Source organism: Ovis aries, chromosome 10 (genome assembly GCF_016772045.2).
Source record: "Ovis aries strain OAR_USU_Benz2616 breed Rambouillet chromosome 10, ARS-UI_Ramb_v3.0, whole genome shotgun sequence".
Lineage (NCBI taxonomy): Eukaryota > Metazoa > Chordata > Mammalia > Artiodactyla > Bovidae > Ovis > Ovis aries.
Window position 1 is genome coordinate 989,309 of NC_056063.1, and position 12,455 is coordinate 1,001,763.

Consider the following 12,455-nt stretch of genomic DNA (forward strand, 5'->3'; position numbering starts at 1 on the left):
GATTTCTTTGGAAGGAATGATGCTAAATCAGAAGCTCCAGTTCTTTGGCCACCTCATGAGAAGAGTTGACTCATTGGAAGACTCTGATGCTGGGAGGCATGGGAGACAGGAGGAGAAGGGGATGACCGAGGATGAGATGGCTGGATGGCATCACGGACTCGATGGACGTGAGTCTGAGTGACCTCCGGGAGATGGTGATGGACAGGGAGGCCTGGTGTGCTGCGATTCATGGGGCCGCAAATAGTCAGACACGACTGAGCGACTGAACTGAACTGAGGATCTTCCTTGGTAGCTCAGACGGTAAAGCGCCTGTCTACAGTGCGGGAGACCTGGGTTCAGTCCCTGGGTCAGGAAGATCTCCTAGGGAATGAAATGGCAACCCACTCTAGTATTCTTGCCTGGAAAATCCCATGGACGGAGGAACCTGGTTAAGCTACAGTTCGTGAGGTCACAAAGAGTCGGACATGATTGAGCGACTTCACTTACTCAGGAGGAGCCAAAGCGCTGCCAAATCTAATGTAAATTATCTTATGTGGTTTTCAACTTGTATTTAACAAACATAATTTACTATATTTTGATTCTTAGAATTCTGATTGTGGAGTGTGACATTCTGATTGTGCCTTGTGACACTGACCCGTTATTCATGCCTCTCAAACTGCTTTCTGGCTTGTTATATGGGGTTAGGGGGCTACAACCATGGCTCAGTGGTAAATAATCCACGTGCAATGTAGAAGATACAGGAGATGTGGATCTGACCCTTGGGTAAGGAAGATCCCCTGGAGAAGGAAATGGCAACCCACTCCAATATTTTTGCCTGAAAAATTCCATGGACAGAGGTACCTGGTGGGATATAGTCCACAGGACCACATAAAATTAGACATGACTACATGACTAAGCATGCACGTGTATGAAGATTGGAACACCTGATATTAGATTGCTATGAAGATTGAATTGTGCAAATTACATCTGCTTATTCTACCCTATCTAAGAACATAGATGTATAATAAAAGGATATAAGTCTTACAAACTATGAATTCACTACTGTGAGACAGTAAAACTATGATGACACATATCAATTCTTATGGCTGAGTGGTGTTTTAGAGTTGAAATTACTATACCTTGTTATTTTGCTATATATTTCTCTGATATAAATGACCCAAAATTAATTTCTATGACAGAATTGTGGCACCAGAGACTTTTTGCAATACATGTAAAGCTTTAAATGCTTTTTAAAACTGTGTTTGGATGCAGTTGAATATAACTAATGCATAAATATTTCGCTTCTATAGGACATATTAGTCTAAACTTACAAACATCAAATGATACCAGCAATAAAATAAACAAGAAATAAATTTATGCTTGGAAGAAGAGTGAAGAAACTAATATTGGCTTTTACAAAGCAATCACCTAATACCCTACATATATATCATGCCTTTGGAGTCTCATCACCAAAGCTTATGAAGCTTATAAGGAAGAAAACACACACATATAGAAATAAGCAAAAACAAGAAAGTTTCACTGGACTTGAAAGTTAACTATTCTCATTTGTAAAAGATTTAAAATACTGATCTTCTGAATCATATTTTTTTACATTTTTTATTAAGGATAAATGCTTTACAGAATTTTGTGGTTTTCTCTCATACATCAACAAGAATCGTCCATATAAGAATATACAATGGAGAAAAGACAATCTCTTTAATAAATGGTGCTGGGAAAACTGGTCAACCACTTGTAAAAAAAAAAGAAACTAGAACACTTTCTAACACCATACACAAAAATAAACTCAAAATGGATTAAGATCTAAATGCAAGGCCAGAAACTATAAAACTCCTAGAGGAAAACATACACAAAGCAGTCTCTGACATAAATCATAGCAGGATCCTCTATGACCCACTTCCCAGACTAATGGAAATAAAAGCAAAAATAAACAAATGGGATCTAATTAAACATAAAAACTTTTGCACAACGAAGGAAACTATAAGCAAAGTGAAAAGACAGCCTTCAGAATGGGAGAAAATAATATCAAATGAAGCAACTGACAATTAATTTCAAAAATATACAAGCAACTCCTACAGCTCAATTCCAGAAAAATATATGACCCAATCAAAAAATAAGCCAGAGAACTAAACAGACATTTCTCCAAAGAAGTCACACAGATGGCTAACAAACACATGAAAAGATGTTTAACGTCATTCATTATCAAAGAAATGCAAATTAAAATTACATTGAGGTACCACCTCACGCTGGTCAGAATGGCTGCCATCCAAAAAGTCTACAAACAGTAAATAGTGGAGAGGGTGCAGAGAAAAAGAAACCCTCTTGCACTGTTAGTGGCAATGCAAACTAGTAGAGCCACTGTGGAGAAGAGGGTGGAGATTCCTTAAAAAACTGGAAATAGAACTGCCATATGACCCAGCAATCCCACTGCTGGGCATACACACCGAGGAAACCAGAATTGAAAGAGACACATGTACCCCAATGTTCATTGCAGCACTGTTTATAATAGCCAGGACATGGAAGCAACCTAGATGTCCATCAGCAGACAAATGGATAAGAAAGCTGTGGTACATATACGTAATGAAATATTACTCAGCTATTAAAAAGAATGCATCTGAATCAGTTCTAATGAGGTGGATGAAACTGGAGCCTATTATACAGAGCTAGGTAAGTCAGAAAGAGAAACACCAATACAGTATATTAACGCATATATATATGAAATTTAGAAAGATGGTAATGATGACCCTATATGCGAGACAGCAAAAGAGACAGAGATGCAAAGAACAGACTTTTGGACTCTGTGAGAGAAGGCAAGGGTGGGATGATTTGAGAGAATAGCATTGAAACATGTATATTATCATATGTGAAATAGATCACCAGTGTAGGTTTGATGCATGAGACAGAGTGCTCAGGGCTGGTGCACTGGGATGACCTTGAGGGATGGGATGGGGAAGGAAGTGGGAGAGGGTTTCAGGATGGGGAATACATGTACACCTATGGCTGATTCATGTGACTGTATGGCAAAAGCCACTACAATATTGCAAAGTAATTAGCCTCTAATTAAAATAAATTTAAAAAAAAGAATCAGCCATAGGTACACTCATGTTCCCTACTTCCCACATCCCTCCCCATCCCACCCTTCAGCGTGTTGCAGAGCCCCTGTTTCAGTTCCCTGAGTCATACAGCAAATTCCCATTGGCTAACTATTTTATGTATTGTATTGTAAATATAGCATCCCTCTACTATATGCCAGATACTAAGAAAGGCTTTTACTTTCATTGTATCATTGAATTTTCAAATATGCAGAAACTGAGACTTCAGATGCACTAAGACACCTGGGACAAAACTGAGAAGAGGGAGAGTCAAGTTTCCTTCAACAATGCCCAACAAAGAACAAGTGCCCTCTTTCACTGTGGTGTTTGTACATTAATTAGGCAGTCTTGTTTTCACCTATTAGTGATCACAAAAATTGCATCTCAGTATTCTTCCACTGAAGAGGTACAATATCATAGATAGTATATACATGTGCTATTGAGCAATAAAGTTTACTAATTCAATGATGTATCAAATATTTAATTATTATCCCACTTAATACATGGTGAGCCATAAAATAAAACATTTTGAAAGTTGCTACATGGTAAGAAAAATTGGACAAGAAAATTAGTCAGAAAAAAGTCTTATTTTAACAGCGCCAAATTCAGAGTGTAAATCTTAGACTAGTAGACTAGATAGAATGCAAGGAAGTCAACTTATTTTATATTTTACAGAGTGTTCACCTTTTGAGTCATCATTTATTACTAATATATACTTTAAGTAATAGTATAAAACTGGCAGGATTAAAAATAAATTATTAATGCCCTGTGCATCTCTTTTAACACTCATTAATTAAGGCATTAATATACAAATATGTTTTCCCCATGAATTTATTGGAATTTGATAGGAAATTTTGCCTTTCAACTCTTGATCTTATGAGAGTTGAATAGAATTTATATTATCAATTCTGAAAATCTAAAACCTTGAAATTTTTGTTTAATAGAAAATATAATAATAGGAAAATTCTAGATTTCAGAGTAAAGAAAGGAAAAGGGAGATGAAAATTGTTGTGTGGAAAATTCTGAAAGAGATGGTTATACCAGACAACCTGATCTGCCTCTTGAGAAACCTATATGCAAGTCAGGAAGCAACAGTTAGAACTGGGCATGGAACAACAGACTGGTTCCAAATAGGAAAAGGACTACATCAAGGCTGTATATTGTCACCTGCTTATTAACTTCTATGCAGAGTACATTATGAAAAACACTGGGCTGGAAGAAGCACAAGCTGGAATCAAGATCACTGGGAGAAATATCAAGAACCTCAGATATGCAGATGACACCACTCTTATGGCAGAAAGTGAAGAGGAACTAAAAGGCCTCTTGATGAAAGTGAAAGAGGAGAGTGAAAAAGTTAGCTTAGAGCTCAACACTCAGAAAACGAAGATCATGGCATCTGGTCCCATCACTTCATGGGAAATAGATGGGGAAACAGTGGAAATAGTGTCAGACTTTATTTTGGGGGGCTCCATAATCACTGCAGATGGTGATTGCAGCCATGAAATTAAAAGACACTTGCCCCTTGGAAGGAAAGCTGTGACCAACCTGGGTAGCATATTAAAAAGCAGAGACACTGCTTTGCCAACAAAGGTCCATCTAGTCAAGGATATGGTTTTTCCAGTGGTCATGTATGGATGTAAGAGTTGGACTGTGAAGAAGGCTGAGCGCTGAAGAATTGATGCTTTTGAACTGTGGTGTTGGAGAAGAATCTTGAGAGTCCTTGCAGTCCAATGCAAGGAGATCCCACCAGTCCATTCTAAAGATCAGTCCTGGGTGTTTATTGGAAGAACTGATGCTAAAGCGGAAACTCCAATACCTTAGCCACCTCATGTAAAGAGGTGACTCATTGGAAAAGACCCTGATGCTGGGAGGGATTGGGGGCAGGAGGAGAGGGGATGACAGAGAATGAGATGGCTGGATGGCATCACTGACTTGATGAACATGAGTTTGAGTGAACTCTGGGTGTTGGTGATGGACAGAGAGGCCTGGTGTGCTGTGGTTCATGGGGTTGCTGAGTTGGACACAAGTGAGCGAATAAACCGAACTGAAATGAATTGAGGATGGTCAAAGGTGATGAAACTCGGAATAAAGCAGCAGTGGTACCAGGCAGCTTAATTTTCTATCATCATTTTTGGGTGTATTTTACATTTTGTGTTTTACAGAAAATCCTGTTTGGTTTATGAAATGACTGGATCCTACTGGCTTATAACTTCATGTATTTCTTGGACTCTTTGATGTTGCATGAAGTAAGCAAAGCATCCTTAGATTATGAGTTCCAGAATTCCTGGTGCTCTAAAAATCACAGGCTCTAATCATTTGATGTATGGCTTGAGGAACTGTTACTTCATCCTACTGAATGCCACCTTTCATATAAGAATTCCTAAATTATACCCATAAGGTCAACTTATATTTTGTATCCCATGTTGGCCTTGTTCATGTCCTTTTGAGTATATAACTGTTTCCTGGACACTGCTTCCTCTTATATCTCTTCTTCCTCTTCCCATATAATCGGTATTTCAGGGTTTTATTTTGTACCATTGTTCTTGCATCCAGTCTTCTCTTATTTCTGGGAAGTGAGTTATTGAAGTTCTCCTTTGTGAGCTGCATCAACATTTTGCTTGAACAAAGTTACCTCCCATCCCATCAGGGAGTATACATACTTTTACTTCAAATGTCTTATTATCTCTTTAGCATTGTATATAGTCACCACCATTTTTTCTTCTGCAGATATTAACTATGGTATCATAATATTTAAAAATCATTTCCTTATTTCTAATCACAGTCCAACCCTACCTCATCTTCCAAAGAGAAGTTAGAACTTTGGAGTTCCTTCTTTTAAACAGAGAGGAGTATGAAAGCAGAAAATGGAAACCATTTATTGATCTCTGCGTGTACATTTCCAAAATTTATACCTTTAGATGTAAATAACATGCAAGTTATTTAAGGCCAAAGAACACTGGGGCAGAGAAATTGTATCTGAGGAAAAATCATGATGAATAAGAAGAGTAGTAATGAGAACAGAGAATTAGATGGGATTTGTAGGATGTAATGCCATGCTTTCCTGGTTGTATGCTTGGAGACACGTCAGAGATGTGTAATCTGAGAAGAAAGGTGTCTTTATATGTAGGTTTAGAGATCCAGGGAGGCAATATTTGTGAAAGGGACACTTGAGTGAATGACTGGCTCTGTAGTGTGTGCTCACTTACAGCTTACATGTGTCAATAATTACCTAAGGGGGCAGATTTTCCCTGCCTAAACACACTCATAGCCCTGGATCTACATATACTCTTAGGATTTTGTCACAATTCCAAGGAAAACAAGGAAAACAGCATAAAAATAATCAAGATCACACTCTTCCTTTCTGATAAAATAGATTCAAAACATAAATTGAGTGCTGCTGTAATAATACTTGTATGTGTAATGTTTCCCTTTCTCTCAGACATACACACACACACACACACACACACACACACACACACACACACACACATGCACATATACACTAATATGAACCTGTTGAAGACACAAGTTGCATCTTAATCATTTTGTGTTTACTTATCTGATTTCATCAATAAATGAATCAGAAGTGATAAGTTGACTTATCAGTTGAGAAACAGATTTCCATTATGTGATGTTATATATTATTTGGAAACACCTTAATAGGTTTCACTTGTCCCTTACCTCTAGTGTATGAGCCATAAAGCAATTCTTTGAATGCATAGTTTACAACTTCAGCACTTAGTTTCCAATAGTGCAATAAAATAAAGTACTGTCAGTATTCTGAGTCACCTTCCTGGAAATGCTTTAGTGATGTTACTAATAAAATTTAGAAAAGACTAAAATATTTGCATCTATAAAGGAGATTGAGAAATATATAGAACTATTATGAATTGAATATATTTTTAGAATTGTAGTTTTGCTACTAAGCATTGATAAAAATCATATTTTATTTTTTTTCAGATTTTATTTTATTTTTTTTACTTTTCAATAAACTGAACTATGATTTTCTATAACCTCAATGAGATGAAAAGTGTAGTAATAGTTGATGTCTCATAGAAGGTCAGAGGATAATTATTAAAACATGCTTTGAACTTAAAATAGCTATTGAACTTTATAGTTTAAGTGGTGTTATAAATTATAAGCTGATACGATTTTTTTTTTTTTTTACTCTACACTAGATCCTTAGCCTATGCACGATGGAGGCTTTGACTAAAATAATCGTTTTTTTTTTTAAAATATTTTAGTTTTTATTTTTAAAATTTTAAAATCCTTAATTCTTACATGCATTCCCAAACATGAACCCCCCTCCCACCTCCCTCCCCATAACATCTTCCTGGGTCATCCCCATGCACCAGCCCCAAGCATGCTGCATCCTGCGTCAGACATAGACTGGCGATTCAATTCACATGATAGTATACATGTTAGAATGTCATTCTCCCAAATCATCCCACCCTCTCCCTCTCCCTCTGAGTCCAAAAGTCCGTTATACACATCTGTGTCTCTTTCCCTGTCTTGCATACAGGGTCGTCATTGCCATCTTCCTAAATTCCATATATATGTGTTAGTATACTGTATTGGTGTTTTTCTTTCTGGCTTACTTCACTCTGTATAATCGGCTCCAGTTTCATCCATCTCATCAGAACTGATTCAAATGAATTCTTTTTAACGACTGAGTAATACTCCATTGTGTATATGTACCAAAGCTTTCTTATCCATTCATCTGCTGATGGACATCTAGGTTGTTTCCATGTCCTGGCTATTATAAACAGTGCTGCGATGAACATTGGGGTACATGTGTCTCTTTCAATTCTGGTTTCCTCGGTGTGTATGCCCAGCAGTGGGATTGCTGGGTCATAATGTAGTTCTATTTGCAATTTTTAAGGAATCTCCACACTGTTCTCCATAGTGGCTGTACTAGTTTGCATTCCCACCAACAGTGTAGGAGGGTTCCCTTTTCTCCACACCCTCTCCAGCATTTATTGCTTGCAGATTTTTGGATCGCAGCCATTCTGACTGGTGTGAAGTGGTACCTCATTGTGGTTTTGATTTGCATTTCTCTAATAATGAGTGATGTTGAGCATCTTTTCATGTGTTTGTTAGCCATCCGTATGTCTTCTTTGGAGAAATGTCTATTTAGTTCTTTGGCCCATTTTTTGATTGGGTTGTTTATTTTTCTGGAGTTGAGCTGCAGAAGTTGCTTGTATATTTTTGAAATTAGTTGTTTGTCAGTTGCTTCATTTGCTATTATTTTCTCCCATTCAGAAGGCTGTCTTTTCACCTTGCTTATATTTTCCTTTGTTGTGCAGAAGCTTTTAATTTTGAAAAGAATAAAATACTTAGGAATATATCTACCTAAAGAAACTAAAGACCTATATATAGAAAACTATAAAACACTGATGAAAGAAATCAAAGAGGACACTAATAGATGGAGAAATATACCATGTTCATGGATTGGAAGAATCAATATAGTGAAAATGAGTATACTACCCAAAGCAATTTACAAATTCAATGCAATCCCTATCAAGCTACCAGCCACATTTTTCACAGAACTAGAACAAATAATTTCAAGATTTGTATGGAAATACAAAAAACCTCGAATAGCCAAAGCAATCTTGAGAAAGAAGAATGGAACTGGAGGAATCAACTTGCCTGACTTCAGGCTCTACTACAAAGCCACAGTCATCAAGACAGTATGGTACTGGCACAAAGACAGACATATAGATCAATGGAACAAAATAGAAAGCCCAGAGATAAATCCACACACATATGGACACCTTATCTTTGACAAAGGAGGCAAGAATATACAATGGAGTAAAGACAATCTCTTTAACAAGTGGTGCTGGGAAAACTGGTCAACCACTTGTAAAAGAATGAAACTAGATCACTTTCTAACACCGCACACAAAAATAAACTCAAAATGGATTAAAGATCTAAATGTAAGATCAGAAACTATAAAACTCCTTGAGGAGAACATAGGCAAAACACTCTCAGACATAAATCACAGCAGGATCCTCTATGATCCACCTCCCAGAATGCTGGAAATAAAAGCAAAAATAAACAAATGGGATCTAATTAAAATTAAAACAATCTTAAATAGCATTGAAGCTGTCTTATAGGATATCTAATTCCCACAGGAGCTCAATGTAATTTTAGCACTACATTGTGAAGTGCCACTGTCCCTGTTTAAAGGAAAAAAAAAAAAAGTAGGACACTACTGTGACCCTTTGCTGTACTTTAACTTAACCTTTTGTCAGAAGAAATATTCCACTCTTCTTTTTCTCTTTAATAGTCTTACGTTATGTCTAGGATAAGTTGGCCTAATTAAAGCAAATAGAACATAAACAATAGCAATTCTGTTTTACTGAAGCTCCCACCTTTTCCACAATTTAAGGAATAATTATTCTTTTTCTACTACCCCACTAGACCACACTTACTTATGTTGATAATTATTATTTTTTTAAAATTCAAAAGATGTCTATAATAAAATTTAAAAGTTCTTAAATATTTTTTTCTAGGGTTGTTTACCTTTCAAAATGGTAAGCTGGTACCAAGTGCAACTGGAATTAAATGAGGTGAATTACATTTTTTTAAAAAAACCATGGTTTATAGCAAAGAGATTTTACTTATGGTGATCACAATCAGAGTGATAGCCACAATCAGATGCTAGGAAAAATAGAGTGGATCATTTTTCATTACAGTGAAAATGTATTAATATCTCCTAGTTACTCATGATTCTACAGAGCTCTATGAGAATGATGAAAAAAATAATTTCAAACAGTTTACCTTATGGTGACAACATGAGTATGAAATGTCAAAGAAGAATATAATATATAAAAAATCAACCACTGAATTATCTGATATAGACAATATAAATATTGACTGAAAATGTTTAAGTCAATTCAGTGTAAGTGTAGACTGGATGAAATTTGAAGCAAACGTTGGAAGATGGATAGGGTTGGAATAGACAAAGGAAAATAAAAGAACATTTTAGGTGAAGATAATGAAAGATCAAAAGCAGTAATTCAGATAGAAACAAGATTGACTTAAGGTACAGTGACATGTGAAGTGAAATTATGAAAGACTTTCAAAACTATGAGAAAAAATATTGACTTAAAAAGCTAATGACAGAAAACAAGATGGCAGAGGAATAGTTGGATATAGAGTACATCTCTCTCCATGGATACATCAGGAATACATCTCCATACACAAAAATATTTGCAAAACACCAACTGAGAGTGGACAGGAGTAGCTGACCATCAGAAAACAATATGTAGAACCATGCAAAACTTGACAGGATGAGGCAACGGGGGGAGGGGCATGGAAACAGGATTGTTAATGAGACTGGACCAGCCCTTAATGGGTGGGGAAACTGAAGCAGGAGTCTGATCCCCACATTGGGGCAATTGTCTGGGTCAGAGGAGAAACATTTAAGGCTGAAAGTGAAGCAGCTGATCTGTGGCAGCCTAAATGGAATGAGAATCAGACAGTCTTTGCTGCAGCCATGCATAAGCTGGACAGGGAGGAAGGTCCTCTAGAAGGCACAGTGGCTGGGAGCTGGAGCATAGGGATTGTGGAACAATCCCAGAGTGAGAGCTTCTGCTGACTGCAGAGAGATGAACCAAGGGGACATGAGGGAGGAGATGGGAAATGCCTGTGGAGGAAAGGCAGGCATTCATGGAAGCAAGGTGAAACTGCTGAATCATGCGTAGGAGGTGAAGCCATCACTGTAGCCTCTCTCTCCCCACACTCCAGCATTGGGCAGCATCGGCAGCTGAACAATAGAAAGACTGGCCCATCAAGTGCCTGACTCACTGAACTACAGAGTAGGACCCACCCAGGGTGCCTCCTTAAGTGCCTGACAGGCCAATCTACAAAGCAGGACCTGTCCAGGGGGTACCCTCTATGTGCCTGATGCACTGAACAACAGAGAAGGGCCCCAGGCAAGGGAGCCCTCTGGGTACCTGAATGGGCAGAGCTACAGAGAAAGGCTATCCAAAAAGGCCTTCTGAACATTGGCTACCAGAGGCTTGATAAAAGACTCTGATAGGGCCAGATCTCTTGGGCTGGAGGCAGTCTGTGTCCCTGCACACTTGACACTTTAAGGGGCCCCGCAACTCAAGCAGCTGCACCAGCTTCATGCCCAACCCTCACTGAGGCAGAACTGCAATAGGCAAAAAGCCTTGTGTCTATTCAAGTGGAGAAGCTTCAGTCATGCCCAATACTTTCCAATCCTGTGGACTGTGGCCTGCCAGGCTTCTCTATCAGTGGGATTCTTCAGGCAAGAATACTGGAGTGTATTGGCTAATAGTGTTTGCCTTACTCTTCGAGAGCACTATATTTCTGGCTGCTCTAGTTGCCAACTTCCCTGAGTTCATGGTGCTGCCAGAACCCCTGCAAGCCAAGTAGCTAACACCCCCACACCTGGCCTTCACTGGAGCAGACCCAAGTCCTCCAGGCCAGCCACAGGAGCAAACCACAATGGATGATCCACATGCAGAGGTGGAAATAAAACCACAGCTGAAACCCAGGGACAGTGTGGCTAAGAAAGAAGACCCAAAACCATCAGACCAGCTGTACAAGTTGCATAACAAAGCCATATAATCATCTAGACAGACTCTGTGTCAATGGAATACATAAAAGGACATGGAGAGCTCACACAAAATAAAACACACTAGTTCTGATAGCTGTGGACACTGGAGGCAAGAATATACAGGAACAGGACCAGAGTCTGAGTTGCCCCCGAGAGCAGGTCCAGAGACTAGTGCAGTGTTAGAGAGCATCCCAGGGAGGCAAGGTGGACTGTGACTCCCAGGGAGGGAAAGGACCCTGAGAGCAGTGACTTAAGAAAAATATTTATTATTTATTATTCTTTTACTTTGACTTGCTCTGTAGGTTCTTTTGGACTTCTTTTTTTCTTTTTTTCTCCTTTTTTTCACCCTTCTGTTGTAGTTGTTGATTATTTTTTGTATTTTTTTTTTTATTTTTAATTTTAAAATCTTTAATTCTTACATGTGTTCCCAAACATGAACCCCCCTCCCACCTCCCTCCCCATAACATCTCTCTGGGTCATCCCCATGCACCAGCCCCAAACATACTGTATCCTGCGTCAGACATAAACTGGCAATTCAATTCTTACATGAAAGTATACATGTTCGAATGCCATTCTCCCAAATCATCCCACCCTCTCCCTCTCCCTCTGAGTCCAAATGTCCGTTATACACAGCTGTGTCTTTTTTCCTGTCTTGCATACAGGGTCGTCATTGCCATCTTTCTACATTCCATATATATGTATTAGTATACTGTATTGGTGTTTTTCTTTCTGGCTTACTTCACTCTGTATAATTGGCTCCAGTTTCATCCATCTCA